Source organism: Delphinus delphis, chromosome 4 (assembly GCF_949987515.2).
Source record: "Delphinus delphis chromosome 4, mDelDel1.2, whole genome shotgun sequence".
In the NCBI taxonomy this organism is placed as follows: domain Eukaryota; kingdom Metazoa; phylum Chordata; class Mammalia; order Artiodactyla; family Delphinidae; genus Delphinus; species Delphinus delphis.
In genome coordinates this window covers 53,629,244-53,652,671 of record NC_082686.1, presented here as the reverse complement: position 1 = coordinate 53,652,671, position 23,428 = coordinate 53,629,244, and the positions used below count along the sequence as shown (strand labels likewise).

The 23,428-nt window shown below is 37.2% G+C and overlaps 1 protein-coding gene across 1 annotated transcript in view; it reads left to right on the top strand.

Moving 5' to 3' along the window:
• LOC132424053 (SCAN domain-containing protein 3-like) overlaps positions 1-23,428 on the top strand; it is a 372,285-nt gene that overhangs the window by 143,492 nt on the left and 205,365 nt on the right. The window lies entirely within an intron of this gene.

Here is a 23,428-nt window from a genome sequence, read left to right as displayed (position 1 = left end):
GTGAGCACCAAAATTTTAGTTCATGTTTCTCCAAACTAAGTCTGAGTAAAGGACTTGGGTGCAGGCCAGTTTATTTGCAGTGAGATCCCAGGAAACAGGGTTGAGGAAGGAGAGAAGTGAGACAAAGAAGGAGGAAAAGGTAATCTTAAGGTGCATTCATGAGGTCACTACTGTGGTACACAGGGGCCTGAGTCTGCTAAGATCTTTTGAGAATCACATATAATGCCACCAGAATTAGCCTCTGGAAATACAGGGAGCTGGATCATTTATTTACCAGCTCCTCTGCTGGTAAGGTTGCTCCTGGGTATAACTCTCTTATACTCTGGAATGTGCTTGTGCCTGAGCACAGGAGCTCCTATGGGCTTGGAGAAGGCTTGGGGGCAGAAAGAGAAAAGACACACAATGTGTGTTTCAGTTGGGATGCTGTCTCTGTGAGATGTGTCCCAGTTCCCATGGAATATACTCTCCAGATGCAACTGAAATCAGACTCAGGCAGTGGGCTGTGATGTAACTGGGGGGCGGGGGCACTGGAAACATCTGCTACCCTGAAACTTGTTACTTGCGAGCACATCTTATTTTTCTTTCTGGAAGCTTTTAGCATTTTGTCTTCATCCTAGGTATTTTAGAATTTTATAATTATGTGTCTAGGTGTAGCTCTTTTAAAATTCATTATGTTTGGCACTGGTGACCCCTTTAAGTAGGAAGCCTCATATCTCTTTTTAACTCTGGGATTTTGAATTCCTACATAATTTTCTTTCCTCCATTGTATTCTTTCTTTCTGAAACTTTTATTTGTTAGCAATTGGATCTTTTGTATTTTCCCTCTTTGTCTTTTTGCTATATGTTGTAGGAAGTTTCTTTAACTTTATGAGCCAGCCTTTCCACTGAACTTTCAATTTCAGTAATAGTATGTTTAATTTCCCATTCTTTCCCTATTATCTGTGTTTTTTTTTTTTTTTTTTTTTGGTACGCGGGCCTCTCACTGTTGTGGCCTCTCCCGTTGCGGAGCGCAGGCTCAGCGGCCATGGTTCACGGGCCCAGCCGCTCTGTGGCATGTGGGATCATCCCGGACCGGGGCACGAACCCGCGTCCCCTGCATCGGCAGGCGGACTGTCAACCACTGCGCCACCAGGGAAGCCCAGGCTTGTTCTTCTTGATACTTTTCTTTGTACTGATGATTTTTCCCAACTGTCTCATGATAATTAGGTTTCCATTCGTCTTTGTGAATAAAATACAATATTGATTAACTTAAGTTGCTAGAATAAGTTCCTTCTGCTGTAGATTTGTTTTTTATCAAACCATCATTTTCCTTATCCTGGAGGGCAGGGCTCAATGTGTGTGTGTGTGTGTGTGTGTGTGTGTGTGTGTGTGTGTGTGTGTGTGGTATTATTGGCAATGCACAAGTTTCATTTTAAGGTATGGAGATGAGAAGATGAGAAGCAGGCAGGTATACTGCCCTCAGGATACCCCCAGAGAAAGTAAGGACAGCTTTAATCTGGGCACAAAATCCCACACATGGAACACTTGCTGTTTCCAAGCAACTGATTCAATTTCTTTAGAAAACAGTCCTCTGGTTTATACTCATTGAACATTCAAGACCTATCATTCACCATTCACGCGGGAATGGGGGTTTGCTGGGGGGAGCCAAGTTGCAGTGATGTGGACAGCTTTTTAATTATTTCCTTTGATTGCTTCTCCATAGTTCTTTCTTACTCTCTAGGCCTGCCAATTTTTAGCTTCAGCCTTCTCAGTTTCTCTAAAAGAACAGTTTCTACAATTGCTGACACTTGTTCCTCTCTTCACATTCTGAACCATGGCTTCAGCTGTCCTGCATAGTTTATCTGCCATCACATCTGCTCTATGGATGACCTCTCCACTCCAAACCTTACTGTGGTTATGGATGCCCTTTATAACACTTTGAGAGCTTGGAAAGGAAAGTACATGTTCTCAGTCTGTCATTTTATTCTGGAGTCTAGAAATCTTTCTCTTTTCCATTTTATTTATTTAATAAAGCTTTATTTTTTCTAGTAACAATTTAAAAGTCAATGCAGGAAATATTTTATATATATATATATATATTTCCTTCTAAAAAATAAAAATTTTCTTTTATGTAGAATTTGACAGTATCAGTAGAGGAGGGCAGCCAACCCAATAGCTGCACATTCCAGATGCAAAATGTCTTCCCAAATGGTTATTAGCTCTTTTAAAGAAAGGGGTACAGCCTTCTTGTTGATTGCTTCTCAGCCACTCTTTCCTGAGTGCTGCCCCTTTCACCACTGCCCCACTCACTAAAGGTGCTGCCCTAAGCAGCAGTGCTTTTCCTGCATTTGACCTTGGCGGCTTATCCCGGTGACCTCTCTTTGACACAAGGTGGGAACTGCGGCATCAGTAACCCTTCTCTGGGTATTCAGTATTGGATGGTCCTTGATAGCCACATTTTCCACTGTCTAAAAAGTGATAGCTAGTTGGGATGGTGGGGTGGATGGGAAACTGAGAGTCAGCAAGTATGAGAGAAAGAAATAAAACAAACTGGCAGAAAGAAGAGGTTAAAAGAATCCTGTTCGGTTCAGAGGCTTGCTGAGCTCTCTGCCCTTGTGTTGTATATTACGTCCTTGTAGCCTAGGTTTCTTATTTGGCTAGAGTGGGTTTCTACAGCTTGAGACACACGCATGCAAAATTTGAATCAATACACCTTCCTTCCAGTGAACTGCAAAGGACATCAAGTGATCAGTTGTTTCTAGTGAATGCTATTCCAAGTTTCTTCCAATGACATTTGACACTTCATGAAGCCAAGCATTAAAAGGGTTCCACAATCTTAATGATTTTAAACTATCCACAACAGTTTAAAAATGATTACTCTAAGATAATCTTCATAGATGCCTTTCAGGAGAAATACATGGATGCCTGAGGCCTTGAGGCAGAGGAAGTTGACAGGCTTGGGGTAATGAACTTTGGGTACAGCTGGGCCAAGTCTTATAGTTGTGACTGGGAGAGTTAGGGGAGAATGGAGTCAAAAGAAATGTCAGGAATGCCAGGAGCTAAAGGCAAATTGGAGACTGTTCTAACTCTGAAAATAAATGAAATATTGGTAGGAATTGGGAGTGGGAGAATTCACAAATAGAAACCTCCACGAAGTTTGCATTATATTATTTCTCATTTAGGATCAAACTCTGCCCTCTGGTCCCTTTAATAGGGGAAACTTCTAAAAGTGTCAGTGTGACCATTTTCTGAAGGCTGAGCAAGCTTTAGGGCCAACTGTGAATTAAGAACAACAGTAACACATAGTCTGAACATTACAAAAGCAATATGATACAAGTTATACTGAAGGCTTTGAAGACTCTAAAATATTTCAAGAGAGATCACTTCAGGTTACGAAGAATATAGATGTGCAAAATATCAACTCCTGAGGGAATTTTCATGTGTTTGTGTTCTCAGAAATGTATACTCCCCTGAGAATTGTTATAAACATACATATAAATATTAGGCACCAAATGAAACAGCTCCTCTTTTTGTCTGAATACTTTAAAACTACACTTAAAATAAAGGAAAACGAGGGCCAAGGCCCCAGCTAAGCTTTCCTTTCTGCAGGCTCTCCGTTCTCCATTTCCTACACCATATTTCAGACCAATATCATTTTCCCTTAGACTGTTTATAGTAAAAATGATGGAAAGCACCTATTATATGTCAGTTGTTCTCTCAACAATGCTATCATGTATATATAGATGGATATTATTATTCCCACTTAGAACTGAGGAAATAGGTCAGAGAAGTTGAGTATTGCCCAAGGTCACCCAGCTAGTAAGTGGTAGAAACCTTTGGCCCCTGAGTCTGTCCCCCTAACTACTACATGTTCATAATCCATAGTCTCCAAGTGCTATTTCAGGCAACACCTGTCCTCAGCTGCCTGGTTGGTAAATTTTCCCAACCCACAGACCAAGCTGAAAGGGTGGGTGCTCAGGTTTGTATCAAGTAACCTCCTTCCACTGCACATAAGAGGTTCAACCAGGAATGTATATCTCACAAACAATGCTGATCAACTCATATCCAGAAAATTTGGAATTAGAACAATAGAAGAGCCAGTTAGCCAAAGGGAGCTACAGTTAGAGATCTTAAGATGGGGTAGGTTTACTGCACTGCTGTGCCAAAGCCATGTGCAAAATGCAGTTGTGGAAGGGCAGAAACTGAGGGTAAACAGAGGAATGCACTCTGCACCACAAGGAATCTCTTGACTTTAGGAATTTTGCTCATCTTTCAAAAAGATTGTAGCTATTTACACTTTCTGCAACTGTCTGAGAGTTCCCTTACCTTCATAAAAACCAGGCTGTCCATCATTTTTGTTGTTGTTGTTTATGCTAATTGTTTGGTCAAAATGGTGTTGTTTTTATTTCCGTGTTTGAGATTAATGGTGAGTTGAATATCTTCTACTATATTTTCCTATTTTCTTAACCATTCCTATTTCTTATTTTGTGAATTTTCTATTTACATTTTTTGCCAGTGTTTCTACTGTTTTTTCTATTGATTTTTCTCCCCCCCAGTTTTGAGAAACAGTCGATGTATAACTTTGTATTCATTTAAAGTGTACAACATAATGATTTGATTTATGTATATATTGAAAAATGATTACCACAGTAAGTTTAGTTAACATCCCTCACCTTACCTAGTTACAGGTTTCTTTTTTCCTTATGATGCAAACTTTTAAGATCTACTCTCAGCAACTTTCTTTTTTTTTCCCCCACATCTTTATTGGAGTATAATTGCTTTATAATGTTGTGTTAGTTTCTGCTGTACAACACAGTGAATCTGCTATATGTATACATATATCCCCATATCCCCTCCCTCTTGAGCCTCCCTCCCACCCTCCCTATCCCACCGCTCTAGGTGGTCACAAAGCACGAGCTGATCTCCCTGTGCTATGCAGCTGCTTCCCACTAGCTGTCTATTTTACATTTGGTAGTGTATATATGTCAATGCTAGTCTCTCACGTCAGAAACTTTCAAATATACAAATCAGTATGTTAACTATGGTCACCATGCTGTATATTATACCCCCAGAACTTATTTATCTTATAACTGGGAATCTGTACACTTTCATCCATTTCCTCCAGTGATACATAAGAGTTCCTGGTTTATTAACAACATTGTAATTTTTTTATCTGTCATGTTTTACATGTGTTTTTTCCTAGCTTGTTTACACTTAGTTGATTCCTTTGCCTCTTGTTTTGTCCCTTCTGGTATCACTACTGGAGTGCTCTTTCCAAAATCCGAATATAACCATGAGTCTCTCCTGTTTTAAAAATGTTCAGTAGCTCTCCATCACTTACCAATTAAATTGTAAAGGCAGTGGATTGGCATACAAAGCTCTTCACTGCCTGATTGCTACCTCTCTGATGGCTTCCTTCTCTATGTAACTCCAATAATACTTATTTTTAACATTTAGTGTTATAAAACTTATACATGTTGAGTTAAATCATTCTATATATCTTACTACTAAATGAGTCTTCTGTCTTTCCTTCCTACTCCTTGTTTCTACTCCCTAGGAACAATTTTTTTAATGCTTTTCATTGTTCCTTTCTATGTTTCCTCGAATGTTTATAAATACATTCTTATCCTTCCTTTTTTTAAAAAAAATATTTTTACATATAGCGTATTTACTTTCAACTCTGAAAGATGAGAATTGTGCTTTGTTATATATCCCCTGTGCCACTGTGCACTTCCCCTCCCTCCAATACAGTTAAGTGGTAATTTTGTTCTGATCAGTATTGCTTGTTCTTGCGTTACTATGGACGTGTACATATTATTTACAGCTGAGCCATTTTGTTTTCATGAAGTTAAGTAGTCTCAATTTTTATTTGCTTAATTTTCTGAATATTCGTCACAAGTTCATTTACAAACACTTTGTTAGAAATCTCAGTCTCTTTTCAGTATGTTTAAACATCTGAGTATATCTCTTGATCTCATTTCTTTTTCCTTAGAGGTATCCCTTTGGAGCTTTCTGACTCCCTGCTCCAGTATGTACTGATTGTTCTGCAGGCCTACGGCACATCTGTTCTCCTGGGATTGTTACTGAACACAGGTTCATGTGCACCATGCACAGTGAGGCCACACAAACAGAAATGTTGGAGTTTGGAGCAGAGAAAGGTTTACTGCAGGGCCATTCAGGATGACGGGTGGCTCATGCCCCCAAAACTGCCAGACTCCTGGAAGGGTTTCAGCTAAGCACTTTTAAAGGCAAGGTGAGGGAGGGGTGTGGTTAGTTGTTGCAAACTTCTTGAGGTCAGAATCCTTTGTTCTTGTAACTTTCTACTGAAGGTCAGCTCATGATGTTCTTGTAAACCTCCAACAAGACAAATGTTATTCTCTGTTCTGCAACTTTTTATCTCTATATAAATGGACTCTTTTAAAGGTCAGAGCCCTGAGAATAGGCTATCCTATATATTTCAGGCTGTAGGCAACATTCTTTTACAAAAGGTGCAGAGCCGGCATGACTAAGCACAGGCAACAAAGTACAAGGGTTAAAGTAAAAGGAACAGATCTAATATGGAGTCAGATTTGTTTTTCCCTATTATAGGATCTACCTTTACCATCATCATTTGGATTCCCTCTCCTGTGTTGAATCCCTTGCTTTCTTGATCCTGCATCTTCTCTCTTGGTTTATTTTTCTTTAGTCAGTGAAGTGGATTTGCAGTTGTTTCCCAGGATATGGTGCAAGATGGCTAAACTTTTCCACATCTTATATATCTGAAATATCTTAATCCTATCATCATGGTTGATATTGTGGCTAAGTATAGAATACTAAGTTGGAAATTATTTTCCTTCAAATAGTTTTCTAGATTCCTAAAACATTTTGAAAGCTGGGTGTCATTTTTATTTCCTTTCTTTTGTATGTGACCTGTTTCTTTCTCTCTGGGTACATCAGTGTCTTTTCTTTGTTGCCAGTTTCCTGAGACATTGTGATATGTGTCTTGATGTGAACTCTTTTCAAACCATATTGTATGGGAGTTCTCTGTGAGTACTTTTAACCTGGACTCTCTTGTTCTTTTATTCTAGTGAATCAGTTGGAATCATGAATAGACATTTTCTTGAAACTCCCCTCTCTACATAAAAAACTCCTATTTACATTGCAAATTGAAATTTAAAAATTGCATTCATTGGGATATCTGACAACCCTCCCACCTCAAAAACAAATACAAAGCAAAGCAAAACACCACCAACAACAACCCAGGGCTATTATTCTCCCTTGTGCATGTACCTATTACTCCCTTTTGTTGTAATGTTTTTTATTGTTTATTTTTCTGCTCAGACAATGAGCAGTTTGAGGGTAGAGACTGTATTTTAAAAATAAATAATTAAAAAGTGTATCCCTAATTCTTTTACATATTTGTCTTATTGAAAGAAATTCAATATTTTTGAGAAAAAGGAAATGCCTATTATACAACAGTAAGTACTACAAAAAAGAAAAGCAGAGACTGTTCTACTTCTTAGTGGAGTGGGTAAGCAGCACTGATGCTGAGGGCAGCCAAGTGGGCTGTTTGTAAGCAGCTGCTGGGGTCCTGCTGCTGGATTAAAAGAGCAGAGGTTTACTGGCTTCTATTTGCATTAAGTTGAGTGTAACAGAGATGGAAATCTGATTTCCTGAGGAGAATGTCTTTCTGGTGACACTAGCAGGAAGCCAGCCCTTTCCATCAAAGTGGCTAGGTTATCAAAGGACATAAATAGCTCCTTATATAAGCTGTGAGTGAAAGAAAAGCAAAGTGAAACTTGGAGACTAAAGGCAGGCTATCTAGAGGAATTAGCAAAAAAGCTAGTGAGTTCGTACGATAAATGCTTTGTTTCAGGAGTAATTGCTTATTAGTAGTGTCGGAATTCTACTATATATGTTTAAGGGGCTTAATCCATACCTGTTATTCTCCCACAAGCAATGCATGTATATTACCTCCAAAGAAATCTTCAGTTTTTTGAATTATATAACTTATTTACAAAACCTAGAAAGGAATTGTGCCTCGTTCCAAGTGATACCTACATATTAAGTGATGACTAAACTAGTATTCAGGCTGGGATTCACAGTACTTGAGTCAGCATGTTTGTTCTCCTTAACAGTAAGAAAAAAAAGGGGGGAGGGGGATGTGAAAAAATAGTGACATCAGTAATTAAATAATACATTTATATTTTATCAAGCAACTCAAGAATAAGCTCAATGAGTGATTAAAAATAAAAGGTTTACAAATAAATTAATTGAATCATTTTATTGAAAAACACGCAACAATGCATAAGAATGGCCACAAACAAGTATCTTTAGAATATCACAGTTTATAAAGCACTTACACATATATTGTCTCACTCAACCCTTATTGTTTAAATAATGTCTCAGTGATATAGATTGTATTATTATCCCCCTTTCACTGATTATAAACTAAACTCAGAGACATTAAGTGTTTTTCCATGTTCATGCAACCAGTAAATTGTAACACTGGATCCAATTACTTTTCTAAGTCTTTTCTACTAAATCATTGCCAAGGTATAATTTGTGATGGTTTAGTTAATTCTAATATGCTGTCTCTGATTGAATAGTAAGAACAGTTTATATTGCAGAGAGCTGTAACCCACATAGATTCCCTCCTCTAACTCCTCCTTCTGTTTTTACCTTTCCTTTTCTGAATCAACCACTTCTGAGTAAACCTGGCATTGGAACTCCCCATAGCAGTTCCTTCCCCACAAAGATCTTTAAGCTTGGGTGTGGGAAGTGCATTCTAGGAACTAGAGACGTAGGTTATACCACTGAAGTTAGTGGCACAGTATTTCTGGGCTATGTGTTTGTGCATCAGTGTGTAGATTAGTTCCTCCTGTGGATTGTAAGGGGGAAGAAACAAGATTTTCTAAACCAGCAACGGAAGAAAAAGAAAGGGGGAGAAGTAAAAATATAGAACTATATTTATTAGGAAGTTGGATCCATTCAAATTTCTGAACACTTTGGAGCATGCAAAAATCATGTTTTTTCTTTTTTCCCTTTCTTTTCTTCTCTCTTTTCCCCTTCCTTCCTTCCTTCCTTCCTTCCTTTTTCCTTCTTTTACAATAAGAACATATTCCAGTTTTAATCTGGTAACTTTTATATTTAATGAATTTACAAAATAGAGATTAATCATTAAACTATAACAGGAAATAGATCTAAAGTGGAGAGAAACCTCCCCTTTAATTTTCTTCTCCGTTTTCTGGTCTCTGCTGCGTCTTCATTGATTAGTTTGCTTTGCTTGTGATAAGTGAGTTGTTTCCTTTAAAATTAAATTGACTGTCAATACTGGAGATAGATATAAGTTACAAGATATTTTAAGATAAAAATCAAATTGATTGTTAAAAAAAGAGAATGTGTCTTAGAAATTTGCTTGGGGAGAGGGCATGGAGGTGGGTGAGCCAGGTGTTCCTACTGTGAATCTTGTCGTCACTTGTGCCACGTGTGAGAGGGGAACACATGCTGACTTTTTTTTAATGTCAATGTCATCATTAGATAAAATAACAGTTTTATTTTGGCCTTTTACCTAAATACTTCCATGTAACACAAATTAAATGACTCCTTTAATTTTCTCCAAATCTAATAGCATATGGCACATTAATATATGTCAGCTGATACGTTATTCAGATGATTTGCAGTGTATAGTATATGGTGTATGTATGCGTGCATGCGTGTGTGTGTTTCTGAATGTCCCCACAGTCTGCCTCCTTGTTTTTTATACATGCTGCGCTTGGTTTATTCTTCCCTGCAGGGAATAATGAGTGAGAAAATTACAGGAGAGACATTAAACAGCTGTTTGGGTTAAATTTTCTTAGCCTAATTGGCAGAATATGACCAGTCTCACAACATGCAGAAGACGAGGTGTTGAGCGAAGAAAAGTCTGGAGGAATGTGTGGATATTTTGCATTTCTAGTTTGTAAATACAATGGGTCACATATTACAGTTGGTCTGCTTACAGCAGCTTCCAGGTGTGGCTGTAGAAGGATGTGCTTATTAGAGACCAATTAGAGTAGAGAAGAGATCTTAACCCCTCCTGTTATTGCTCCTGGGTTCTTAGGTTGCAGTACTGATAAATTAGTCGACAAACCTAAGATTCTTAGAGGCATACCCCACAGAATATCTACAGGCTTTGAGACTCCTAGAGTGACTGTATCATTTCCCTAGCATTGCCTCTATTTTCACATAAGAAAAGATAAAGGCCTCCCCAAATTACTTGCCTAAGGTCCAAATTTAACCCACGTCTTATAACACCAAGCATCAAAGTTTTCTTATTGAATTATTTGAAACATAGCTGTGAAGAATTCAAGACTGTGTGCTCTCTTACAGAAGGGTGAGGTTTTTATTGTGATATTTTAATACTCATCGTAAGAGTGAAAAAGAATGGTCTGCTGATGTCTTATGTGTGTGCAACCTCCTGAAAATTCCAGTTTCCAAGGGCTCCTGAAATATTTCAGGGTAGAGTATGGAATGGAGGTTAAGAACACAGACTTTACAGTCAGACTGCCCGAGTTTATGACCTTAGAAAAATGCATTTTCTCCCTCTCTCTATCTTCTCATTTGTAAAATGTGGAGAATAATAATTCATTCTTCATAGTTGAAAAACATTGCTTTGTACACACCTCATAGTTGAAAGGCAGCCTGAGTAGTACTTAGAAATATGGGCTTTGGAACCATCTACTGGGATTAAATCCAGGCTTCTCCACTTGTTACCTCTGTGACCTTGGGCAAGTCACTCAACATTTCAGTGCCTCAGTTTTTTCACGTGTGAAATGAGAATAAAAATAGTATCTATTTCATGAGTGGTTGAGCATAAGAAGTGAGGCGTGAGTCAAATCTTTTTTCCCCCATTTTTATTAAGATATAATAATTGACGTATAATACTGTATTAGTTTAAGGTATATAACATGATGATTTGATATATGTATATATTGCAAAATGATTAATACAAGATTAATTAATATCCATCATCTCACATAGTTACAGTGTTTTTTCCTTGTGATGAGAACTTTTAAGGTCTACTCTCTTAGCTATATTCAAATATATAATACACTATTGCTAACTATAGTCACCACATGTACATTGCATCCCCTGACTTTAGTTATCTTGCAACTGGTGACTTGTACCTTTTGACCACCTTCATCTAATTCCCCCAACTCCAACGCCCTCCTCTGGCAACCACAAATCTGATCTGTTTCTATGAGGTTTTGTTTTTTTTTTTTTTTTTTTAGATTCCACATATAAGTGAAATCATACAGCATTTGTCTTTCTCTGTTTGAATATTTCAGTTAGCGTAATACCCTCAGGGTCCATCCGAGTTGTTGCAAATGGTAGGATTTTCTCCTTTTATATGGCCGAATAGTATTTCATTGTATGCAGGTATACCTTGTTTTATTGGGCTTTGAAGATACTGTGTTTTTCACAAATTGGAGGTTTGTGGCAACCCTGCATTGAGCTAGTCTACTGGCACCATTTTCCCAACAGCATTTGCTCATTTCATGTCTCTGTGTCACATATTGGTAATTTTCAAAACATTTCAAACTTTTCACTATTATTATAAAGGCATACGTCATTTTATTGCACTTTATTGTGCTTTACAGATACTGCATTTTTTACAAAATCAAGGTTTGGGGCAACTCAGCATTGTCAGATGATAGCATTTTTAAGCAATAAAGTATTCTTAATTAAGGTATGTATGTATATTGCTTTTTAAAAACAGAATGCTATTGCACAGTTAATAGACTACAATGTAAACATAACTTTTATATGCACTAGTAAACCAAAAAAAAAAAAAATTCATGTGACTCACTTTATTGCGATATTTCCCTTATTGTGGATCTGGAACCAAACCTACAATATCTCCATGGTATGCCTGTATATACACCAGTATTTCTTTATCCATTCGTCTGTCAGTGGACACTTAAGTTTTTTTTATATCTTGGTTATTGTAAATAATGCTGTAATGAACATGGGGATGTATAAGTGATTGAGCCAAAACTCTTATAATAGCCCCTGGCACATTGATGCTCAATGATTATTAGCTGTTTCTGTTAAGTATTTATTCATAGAATGACCATATAATTTATCATCCACTTTGGGACACTTTTGGTGGTTGAAAGGGAACACTATGAGTAATTATGCAGGAACAATAGAAATTAACAAGACCTGTCCCATAGTAAACAGAAATGTACCCTTTTTACTGAGCCGTACGTAAAGAGCCCTGGTGTCATCTTGGGATTCTTAGACTATTTCTAAGTAGCAAGTGTATCCTGTTTGCCTTTCTCCAGGTCTTTGGCTCACTAAGAAGGAAGCTGCTCTTTGAGATGGATTCTGGCATCCTTTCAGCTTCCTTACTTTTCAGCAGCTTGGTGTCTATTGCCATTTATGGTCTTCTCTTCCATGTGGCTTCAATAATTGACCATGTGCTCCACATTTTCTTTATAATAAAACCATTTTTTACATAGTAGTGTATATATATGTCAATCCCAATCTCCCAATTTGTCCTACATATATATATATACACACTACTATGTATAAAAGAAAATTCATCCCATATATATACACTACTATGTATAAATAGGTAACTAATGAGAACCTGCTGTATAGCACAGGGGACTCCACTCAATGCTCTGTGATGACCTAAATGGGAAAGAAATCTAAAAGAGTGGATATACGTATACGTATAACTGATTCACTTTGCTGTACAGACGAAACTAACAAACATTGTAAAGCAACCATACTCCAATAAAAATTAATTAAAAAAAAAACCCAATGAACTTAGAAAAAAAACTCACAGCCAAATCCTAAATCAGTTTATTCTTCCATATTTCTCTTCCTCCTTCAAAAATATAATAACTTTCAAGGATATCAGAAGTGAGGGCAAAATAATACAACTTGCATTTGTGGTGTCCCCCTCCATCTGCCATTGCCAGGACAGTTCTCAGACGGATCACCAGTGGAGGAGTGGGAGAGCATAAAGTGAAGACAGCACGCGTGCACAAGCTCCACACGGAGCTCTGAGTCCCGTTAGACTGTTTCACCATTTTAAGAGTAGAAGAGTCAGTGGGGGGTGTGGGTCTTATACATAGGGAAAAGGTCACAGATTTGATAGTGCATCTGGACGTTCATATTACTCTCTCCTGGATGTTGGCAGTATCAAAAGTTATATCAAATTAATTTTGATCAGATTAACCACTTAAAAATACTCATGTGTTTGACTTCAGAAAAGAGAGAAAAACAAGGCAGCACAAGTAATAGACAACTCTTTTGTGAGCCGATAATCGAAATGAAGTTTTATTTTAGTTTATACGTATTTTGAATAAATTGGAAAGTTATGCTCCATCCTGCTAAGTTCTAGGGGAGTGGTACTTGTCCAGAGGTGCTTCCAGATTTTCCCGTAACAGGGTGATGAGCTTAGTCAGAGGGCTGAGTTAAGTACTGAGGATTCTAAAGTGGGCCTAGCATCCAGCTGTTTCTCATTTTGGGGTTTTTGTCACATGCAGGTCTTTGCATTGGGTGTCCTGTACCCCATGAGCCCTTATTATGCTTTTCTTTTTCTTCTAGTTTAGGAGATAAAAGTTCCCATTTATCTTATGAATCTTGTTCAAGCTTTACCTTCTCTGTGAAATCTTCTTAACTCTAAAAAGCTGGAATTAGACATGTCCCAATTGAGCTTCAGCTTTACATCTATGATAACATCTATTATGATTGATGACTGATGCTGGCTTACCTGCCTATCTTCTGTTACGAGTCTTTGAAAGTTTTGGAAAAGGGGCTGAGTCATCAGTGTCCAATGCATTACAAGGTTCTAGTATAGACACCTCAGAACTTTCTCCAAATTGAACAGAACTTCGATCATAATGTGATGGGTTAGAGATGCCTAGGGCCTGGTTCACATGATTAGATTAGTAAGTGTATAAGGTTACCCAGAAATTCTTGGTTAACTGGTTGGTGTATGCTTTGGTCCTCCTATATGTTTTTCAAAGTATTGACTGAGGACCATATGAAATAATTGTCGGGGTAGGTTTTTTCTCCCTTATCCCAGAACAGAGGAATCAGAATAACCAGAGATGAGTCCTGGAATTCTGCATTTTATCAAGACCCTCAGGAAATTCTTATGGTAAACAATATTGGGAACCAACACAATATAGATAGTAACTTTCTCATACTTAAAAAAATACACTGAATGACATCATTATTAATGATAATAATAATGGCTAAGTTTTATTGAGTACTTATTAGGTACTTAGTAATAGTAGTAAGATCTGTTACTATACTGTAATTTCACAGGTGTAATATTATGAGGATTATGAATTAATAGACATGTCTGAAAGACACTGCACAGCCATGAAGTACAATTATCCCTTTATGTCCATGAGATCATAGAGTGATTTAGTAGCAGAATTGAAAATTGAATCCAGGAAACTCATTTTTCTTTCACCAATGCTTAATAGAGTGACTTCCATGAATAAAGAGAAAATGTAATATTTAATACCCAGCCCCAATATTATCTCATTTTTTATTGCTTTTCCCTTATTCTATGAGTCCTCCTTATATAAGTGACCAGCTACTCATGGCTTCTCATCCTTCTATATTTACTGTGAAGAAGAAATGTATTTTCATGGTTTCAAAAAATCAGAATTCTTTGTCATTAACATACTCTCATCACGGGCACTTGCATTGCCTGATTGACTTATTCATTAATGAGTGAACCTACCAATGGTAATGAACCAACCAATTCATGATGGTGAAACTGTCAAACCACTGAAGAGCTAGAACATTGACAATAGCTTTCATTTACTTATGTGCTCCTCCCTTTATTGTATTTCCATATCTTAATTTTGTCTTTCTCTTAATTTTTTTCAATAGTTTTATCCTAATGTATATGCCTACATAAGAAATTATTTAATTTTAATTATTTAAAAGTCCAACAAAATTATAACAGTCTCATAAAGCATCTTATTTAATTAATATTAATGTACTGTATTTTATCCCTATTATTGTGGGTGCTATAGTTCTTTTATTTTTGCTGCAGGATTACATTGTGTTATTTGAGTATACCAAAATTTTAATTCCATTCTCCCTGCAATAGGCATTTTTAATGTTTATAGTTTTGTTTTATTACATACACTGTTTCCATGAATATACATGTATTTATCTCCTGGTGCATAAGTACACCAGAGTTTCTTGTACATACTTAGGAGCAGAAGTGTTTGGTCATAGGATATACATACTTTCAAATTTACCTAATAATACCACACCACGTTCTGCCAGCAACACATAAGAGACCTTGTTTGTTTTACCTGTTTATCTTAGTAATGTCTAATTTTAATCAGGATCTCTAATCTTTCCCAAAATTGTACAAGAAAATTGAAAAACTTTAACTCCAATCATTCTTCTCCATATTACATTTTATTATTATTTATATTTTTTGTAATTTTCTCAGGTATCTCTTCTATGTTACTAATTCATAGTGGCAGTACAGGGTACTAATGAAGAGCATAGACTCCCCAGGTTCAAATTCTGGGTCTCCTATTTGCCAGCTGTGATTTCTTAGGCAAGTTGCTTAGTCTACTTTGGCCTGGTTTCTCCATCTGTTAGTGAGGATATTATACGAACTATCCCATAGATTTGTTATGAGAATTAAACTAATTGATATATATAAAAACACTTTTAAAGAATTTCTGGTACATGGAAATACATTAGCTATCACTTCTTCATATTTTATTTGCTCCTAAATTTTTATCCTCAGATTAGTAATTATTGTTAGTTTTTTAACAATTAATGCTTGATTAGATTTATTCATGCTTGCTCATTTCTTTGCCTACCACTGCTTCTTGCATCCTACTCCTGCCTTTATTAACATAAATTTCTAACCTTCTTCCTGAATTATGTCTTCTAATCATTTCTTTAATAAATACATGTGAGTGGTAAGTTTTTAAAATCTGAAAATGTTTTTCTTTTTTGAATTGTAGTTTAGCTAAGCATAGAATTTTAGTTTGAATATTTTAACTCAGCAGTAGGAAGAGTCATTGTCTCCTTCCTCTATTACTACTAATGAGCAGTATTCTAACAGTCTTTTTGTTTGCTTGCAGATGACCTGTCTTTTTTCTTTGGGTGCTCTTAAGATGTTTTCTTTGTTTTAGTGTCTGGTTATTTCAAAATATTATGTTTTATATGTATTCTTAAATATGACTCTATGTTTTCCATTAACTGTGGTTTATTTTTAGCCATTATGTTTTTTCCCCCACAAACTAGTTTATTATATATTTCCTGTAACATAACAAAGCATAGAGTTGAATGGTGTTAGTAGTTGAGGAAACTGAAGCCCAGAGATTAAATGCTTTTTCTAACAGCGGAACTAATTTAAAAACATTGTGTCTAACATTAATCAATAGATGAGTAACTTAGTAATCATGATAATAATAATTATTATCACAGAAATGAACTCACTTTTTCTGAGCAAAAAAAAGTCTATGGTTTATCTTTATGTTACAAAATGCCAAGCCAGACAGAAGAGGTATTTGAAAAGTGAGATTATCCTGAAAAAACAGATCTATTTTACTATTTTAAAATAGCAAAAAACAGAGCTATTTTACTACTAATGGCAGCAGCATGCTGGAGTTATCTGGGGGAGAGATTGGTTCCAGTGGCAGATTGTGGAGAGGATTTGGGAGGTCCTAGGAGGGAAGTCTAGCAGCTCTCTCTAAGTTTTGTGTCTGAAGACTGGCTAGAGTTCTGTTGATGTTAGTTAATGATTCTACTTTAGGCATTCAAATGATTGCCCTCTGCAGTAGGCTGAATGATGGTTCCCAAAAAGATATGTGCATACCCTAATCCCCAGAACCTATCAACATTACCTGTTACATCAAAAGACATGATTAAGTTAAGAATTTTGAAAGGAGGAGCGAAGCCTGGATGATCCAGGTGAGTTCTAAATGCAATCACATGTATTAGTATAAGTGAGAGGCAGAGGGAGTTTTGAGACAAGAGGGTAGGGCTGGGTGACTACAGAGTGATGTGGCCACAAGGCAAGGAATGCCTGGATCCACCAGAAACTGAAAGAAGCAAGGAATGGATTCTCCCTTGGAGTCTTCAAAGGGAGAATGGCCCTGGTGGACATCTTGATATCAGACTTCTGAACTTCAGAACCGTGAAATAATACATTTCTATCATTTGAAGCCACCAAGTTTGAGGCAATTTGTTATGGCAGCCATAGGAAACTAATACAACCCCTATCAGAGACATTATGTACTAAATACTTTTGGGGCCAGGGTTTTGCTTATAGGTGGAATGTGTGTGTTTTCCCCCCCACCCTATCATATGTCGCAACCCTAACTCCCAGTGTGGAGATGGAACCTTTGGGAGGTGATTAGGTTATGAGAGTACACTCCTCATGAGTGGGATTCTTACCCTTATGAAACCCCAGAGAGTTCCCTTGTCTCTTCTGCCATGTGAGGTTACAGAGAGACGACAGCCATGTATGAACCGGAAAGTGGCCCTCATCAGAAACCAGATCTGCTGGCACCTTCACCTTAGACTTCTCAGCCTCCAGAACCATGAGAAATAAATGTTTGCTTAAGCCATCCAGTCTGATATTTTTGTTGTAGTAGCCTGAATGGAATAAGTTCCTATTTCTTCTGTAATTTTCCAATGTTTCACCATTACTGTTGGTATTACTGCTGCAGTCTGGCACTGCTGAACTTAGAGAATGGGATAGAATATCGAATGGGGAGAATCCACAACCAGGGAGCTTGACAGTAGGTCTGATATACGGAGACTAGGTTGGCGTAGACAGAGGCGTCTCTCACCCACATACACACAAGGACAAAAAGGGCTATTCTATTGAGCAGCTATAAGTTGTGTTTAAAAGATGAGCTGATTTTGGAAATAGGGTAGGGTCATAGGTAAGAGGAATGGAACACAGGTCAGCACAGATACATTTGTTCTGTATTTTACACAAGGTCTTGGCCACTTTTAATTGACTCAGTCTTGTGTTCGGAGACTCATATATCAGAGCCGTCCTACAAGGCACTTCTCAGACTCTCACAGTTATATTAGGAGAAAAAAATGTCAGCTTAAACTGGGGAGGTGGGTACATGAGTGTTATTGAATGATTTTTTGTGTCATATAGATTTTATAAATAATCATATGTGTGTCCCGATTATATAATTTTTAAATGTTCTCTACTAGCCAAGGAGTTATAATCGAAATTGACAGTATTCCTTTCAGAAAAATAGCCCATGCCCTTCACTAGATTGCTGTGTATGCAGCATCTGTTTGTATGGTGTTTGCCAGCAAGTTTAAACAAATAATGTTGAATGATAGTATCCTCCATCCTCCATCACTGCAGACCCCAGATGTGGATTGGCACTTTCACTTCAGTCTCTGATGTTGGAAGATCTCCCTGGCCCAGTTCTGCAGTTATTAGGACAAGATCCCAGATTGACTTAAAGTGATCATCATGCGGAACTGTTCGCAAACCACGAGCATGATTTACCTACCTATGCAGGATGGTTTCATGGGGATGTTGCACTGATTTTCTAGAAGGGTAGTATTGTATCTTGGTCATGATGCATGCAGCAAGCCACTCTGGAGTAAATACGCATGATTAAATGTGACTTTACTCATCACACTTTAAGTATGAAATAAAACTAACAAACACTATGGCACATAGTAGGTGTTCCATACATGGCCATTCATTCTGACAGCATTGGCGAAAGTCTATGTCAGGGGCCCAGACTATTTTCAGAGTGGAAAGGCCATAAACAACCTGTAGAACACTGGCATTTTTCTCTGAGGTGTGACTAAGAAAGCGTAGTATGAATATATATGGGTTCCGCATACCTTCCATAGGGAAGCTTCTGGATTGAGGCATAGATGTGGTGAGACATATCAAAGTGTCACTGGAGGCATCAATTCACCCCACTTTTAATGTTCAAATCTTTTCCAGCATCCCCACTGAGTGGTTATCCACTCTATATATGAACAACTTCACAATAGGGATCTCACCATCCATATTTCCACTGGTGGAGAGTTCAGTCTTTAAGGTCCAGCTAAAAACAGTCCCTCTTGTGAAGCTTTACCTGACTGCTGTTCTATTCTGTACTCACATAACACATATAAAGAACATTTTTTACATTGTATATGAGGTATTGAATATTTGTCTATTTCTTCCACTAAACTGCAACACCAACATGTCTTATTTACTTTATTCACCTCTGTATCTCAACTTTTCCCATTTAGTACCTAGTACATAGTAGGTACTCCATGAGTATCTTTAAAGTTTCTATGCATTTTTTTAATAGATTTTTATTGGAGTATAATTGCTTCACAGTACTGTGCTAGTTTCTGTTGTACACCAAAGTGAATCAGCCATATGCATACATATGTCCCCATATCCCGTCCCTCTTGAACCTCCCTCCCACCCTCCCTATCCCACCCCTCTAGGTCATCGCAAAGCACCGAGCTGGTCTCCCTGTGCTATGCTGCGGCTTCCCACTAGCTATTTTATACCAGTAGTGTATATATGTCGATACTACTCTCACTTCACCCCAGCTTCCCCCTCCCACCCCGTGTCCTCAAGTCCATTCTCTATGTCTACATCTTTATTCCTGCCCTGCAACTAGGTTCATCAGTACCAATTTTTTTTTTTTTTAGATTCCACATATATGCATTAGCATATGGTATTTGTTTTTGTCTTTCTGACTTACTTCACTCTGTATGACATCTACCTCACTACAAATAACTCAATTTTGTTTCTTTTTATGGCTGAGTAATATTCCATTGTATATATGTGCCACATCTTCTTTATCCATTCATCTATAGATGGACATTTAGGTTGCTTCCATGCCCTGGCTATTGTAAATAGTGCTGCAATGAACATTGTGGTACATGTCTTTTTTGAATTATGGTTTTCTCAGGGTATACACCCAGTAGTGGGACTGCTGGGCCATATGGTAGTTCTATTTTTAGTTTTTTAAGGAACCTCCATACTGTTTTCCATAGTGGTTGTTCTTTTTATTAGATGAAAAATGATAACATTTAAATTAGCCTGTCCTACTAAATATAGAGTACAATTAAATAGTTAATTGTATTCTGTACTCTGACACATTTCACAGAGGTAAATCTCTTGAGGAAAAGTGTCTGTAAATGAAATTGGGAATTGAACCATAACTGCATATTTTCCAAGTTGCCAGATCTCTACTTTTAATAAATTGTCAGTGATTCTTATTAGAGTTTTATCTGATCCATGACAAAATAGGAAACAATCTTTAAGCAAATATTTAATGCACTGTGGGGTATGCTATATTTAAAATAACCCTGCTATGAATCCTTTCATAAACTTGAAATAATGTAATATAAATAATTACTGCAAATTGTAGCTTCAGAACTTTTTCGGCTGTGGGATATAATAGCAAAATGAACAGCATTTACTCTTTTTTTTGTCAGAACTAACTTGAAACATTTTCTTGCAATGATTGATATATTGAGGACACTGAAACTCTATTCAATATTTTAGAAATTTCTAACTTTATATCATAGAGCCTTCACTTATTGAAAATAGTTTTTTTGTGTTTCCCTGTTTTTCTTCTTGAGGGCAACATATCAAATTGGATGATTCAAAGCTCAGGTTGAAAAGTTCTGTACTTATCAAACATCTCTTGTCTCTCGGTTATTTTCTTTCCTTTTTTTTTCCTCTTTTAAATTCTCTTCCAGATTCAATACCAAATGTGATGCCATTAAAGGGATATTCTCTAAATAATTTTTAGAGAATCAAAGCAGGCAATTCTGTTGAAGTATTAGCTTCTCCTGATACTTAAAATGTGAAATATCAATGTGTCTTACATTGTCCTTTGAAGAAAGAAATACTTGAATATCAAATAAAGAATGATTTAGTAAATTCTACATGAATACAATCAATGTTAATTAGCAGATAATACTTAAAATGACTTAAAAATATGAACACTAACGTTAGCTCTTGGAGCAACAGTAAAAGATGACTCATTAAAATTAATCCTCAGAAAAGCTGTTTTTGTGCAAGCTGTTCCTCTACACGTATGAAATATAGGAAACATTGCTTCCTAGCTAAAATTTAATAAAATGGTCAAAGAAACGTCTTTCTGTGAAAGGGTAAGCTCTTAGGCTGTTTAGGTTAAAAAAAACCAAGGAGATGAACTCACTGCTGCTGCCGCTTCTCGTCAAAATTTCATTGAAATGAGTATAGGTCTCTTATCAAAATAAACATGAGATGAATTGCAGGGTTCACGGTCAATTTCCTTGCTGTTGGGGGTGCTGTTGGTTTTTCCTGTAGCTGTAAATGATGCTGAAAGAATGCAGACCAGAAGCTAATGAATTCTATGTCGAGTAGTCACAGAAGCAAGCAAGCTTTCACTGTCACCCTATTCACGGAGGGATTTTTTTTTTTTTTTAAGCTATTGATACAGAAGAGTCTATAGAATTCATAATGTTCAAGTCTGGAAGGCAAAATCTATGTTTTTGAGTATTACAGGCTCTAGTTTCTGTATCTGTGTTTCATTTGAAGATGTTAGAAATTATAAAGAGGGGGTGCCTTTTAGGTAAGTTAACACTAGTGCTACGTTACATTTAGGTGTATTTGCTTAAGCACAGATCCACTGGTGGAAGCTCAAGTGATTTATCACTCAGTAAAAGTATGCAGTAACAGCTTTTATTCTGAATGTACTGCTGCAAGATGTGAAACAAAGGAAACAAAACTTAATTTATCTTTTTAAGGGGGGGAGGACATCCTTATTTGCCACAAAGAATGAAACCTAAAATATTAAGCAACCTGTCTCAAAAAGGACTCAAAGCTCCAAACAGCCTTTAGTCAAGTAATTGTTCAATATGTAACCATGCCTCTGTGACTCTTTTGTAAAGGGTCCCAATAACTCAAATGATTTGATCAAATTTCTTTGTGCACTCATCTTAGAAACAGAAACTAAAAATTGCTTCAAATATTTTTTTTTTTTTAAGATTTAATTTTATTTATTTTCATCTGCGTTGGGTCTTCGTTGCTGCACGCGGGCTTTCTCTAGTTGTGGTGAGTGGCGGCTACTCTTCGTTGCGGTGCGCAGGCTTCTCATTGCGGTGGCTTCTCTTGCTGTGGAGCATGGGCTCTAGGCGTGTGGGCTTCAGTAGTTGTGGCGCGTGGGCTTCAGTAGTTGTGGCTTGCGGGCTCTAGAGCGCAGGCTCAGTAGTTGTGGCGCGCAGGCTTAGTTGCTCTGTGGCATGTGGGATCATCCCGGACCAGGGCTCAAACCCATGTTCCCTGCATTGGCAGGCGGATTCTTAACCACTGCACCACCAGGGAAGTCCCCAAATATGTTATTTTTGGATACTTTAAACAAAGCCACAGACATATTTCATTTGGTGGTCATAACATGCCTAAGAGAATAGCTATTTGTATTTGGCAGGGGGCGGGGGGGGGTGCTTCTTTAAATGCATTGAATTTAGTGTATTTGCATATGGAAAAATTGAAGAGGAAGGGAGAAAAGAGAGTTCCACACAAATGTCAGTACTATGTACTGTATTAAGTCGCAATTCAACTTTAATTTCTATTTTAGTTTTCTTTTTCCAGTTAATTATATGTAGAGCCAACTGGGTACAAGGTACTGCAGGGGACGTAAAATAGGAAGAAGATGGTCCTGCCTTTGAGAACTTTGTGATCTAATTGGGAAGAGAAGAGTCATGCAGAATTTACTTTTTTGCTTGGTGTAAAAACATAAACCTGGGCAGATGGTTTATAGGAATACTGGTGGGTGTTGTAATGACCACCAATTCACCAACCCCATTCGTTTTTTTGTTTTTTTAAATATTTATTTATTTGGTTGCACCAGGTCTTAGTTGTGGCAGGCAGGCTCCTTAGTTGTGGCATGGGAGCTCTTAGTTGCAGCATGTAGTGGGATTTAGTTCCCTTACCAGGGATCGAGCCCGGGCCCCCTGCATTGGGAGTGTGGAGTCTTAACCACTGCACCTCCAAACATTAAAACCAAATGGGGAAGTCTCCCCATTTGGTTTTTAATGTTTGGAAAATCATTAGGCAAAGTGCACATGAGATTAATATAATAACCAGCATTTTGAAATATTAGTTGTGTGGATCTTAATTTACTCTTTTTTTTAAAAAATTGAAGTATGGTTGATTTACAATATTATGTTAGTTTCACGTGTACAGCATAGTGATTCAGTATTTTGCAGATTATATTCCATTATAGGTTGTTAAAAGATAATGGGTATAATTATCAGTGCTATACACTAAATCCTTGTTGCTTATCTATTTTATATATAGCAGTTTGTATCTGTCAACCCCATACCCCTAATTTGTATCCCCCTTCCCTCTCCCCTTTGGTAACCACAAGTTTGTGGGTCTGTTTCTGTTTTGCATATACATTCATTTGTATTATTTTTTAGAT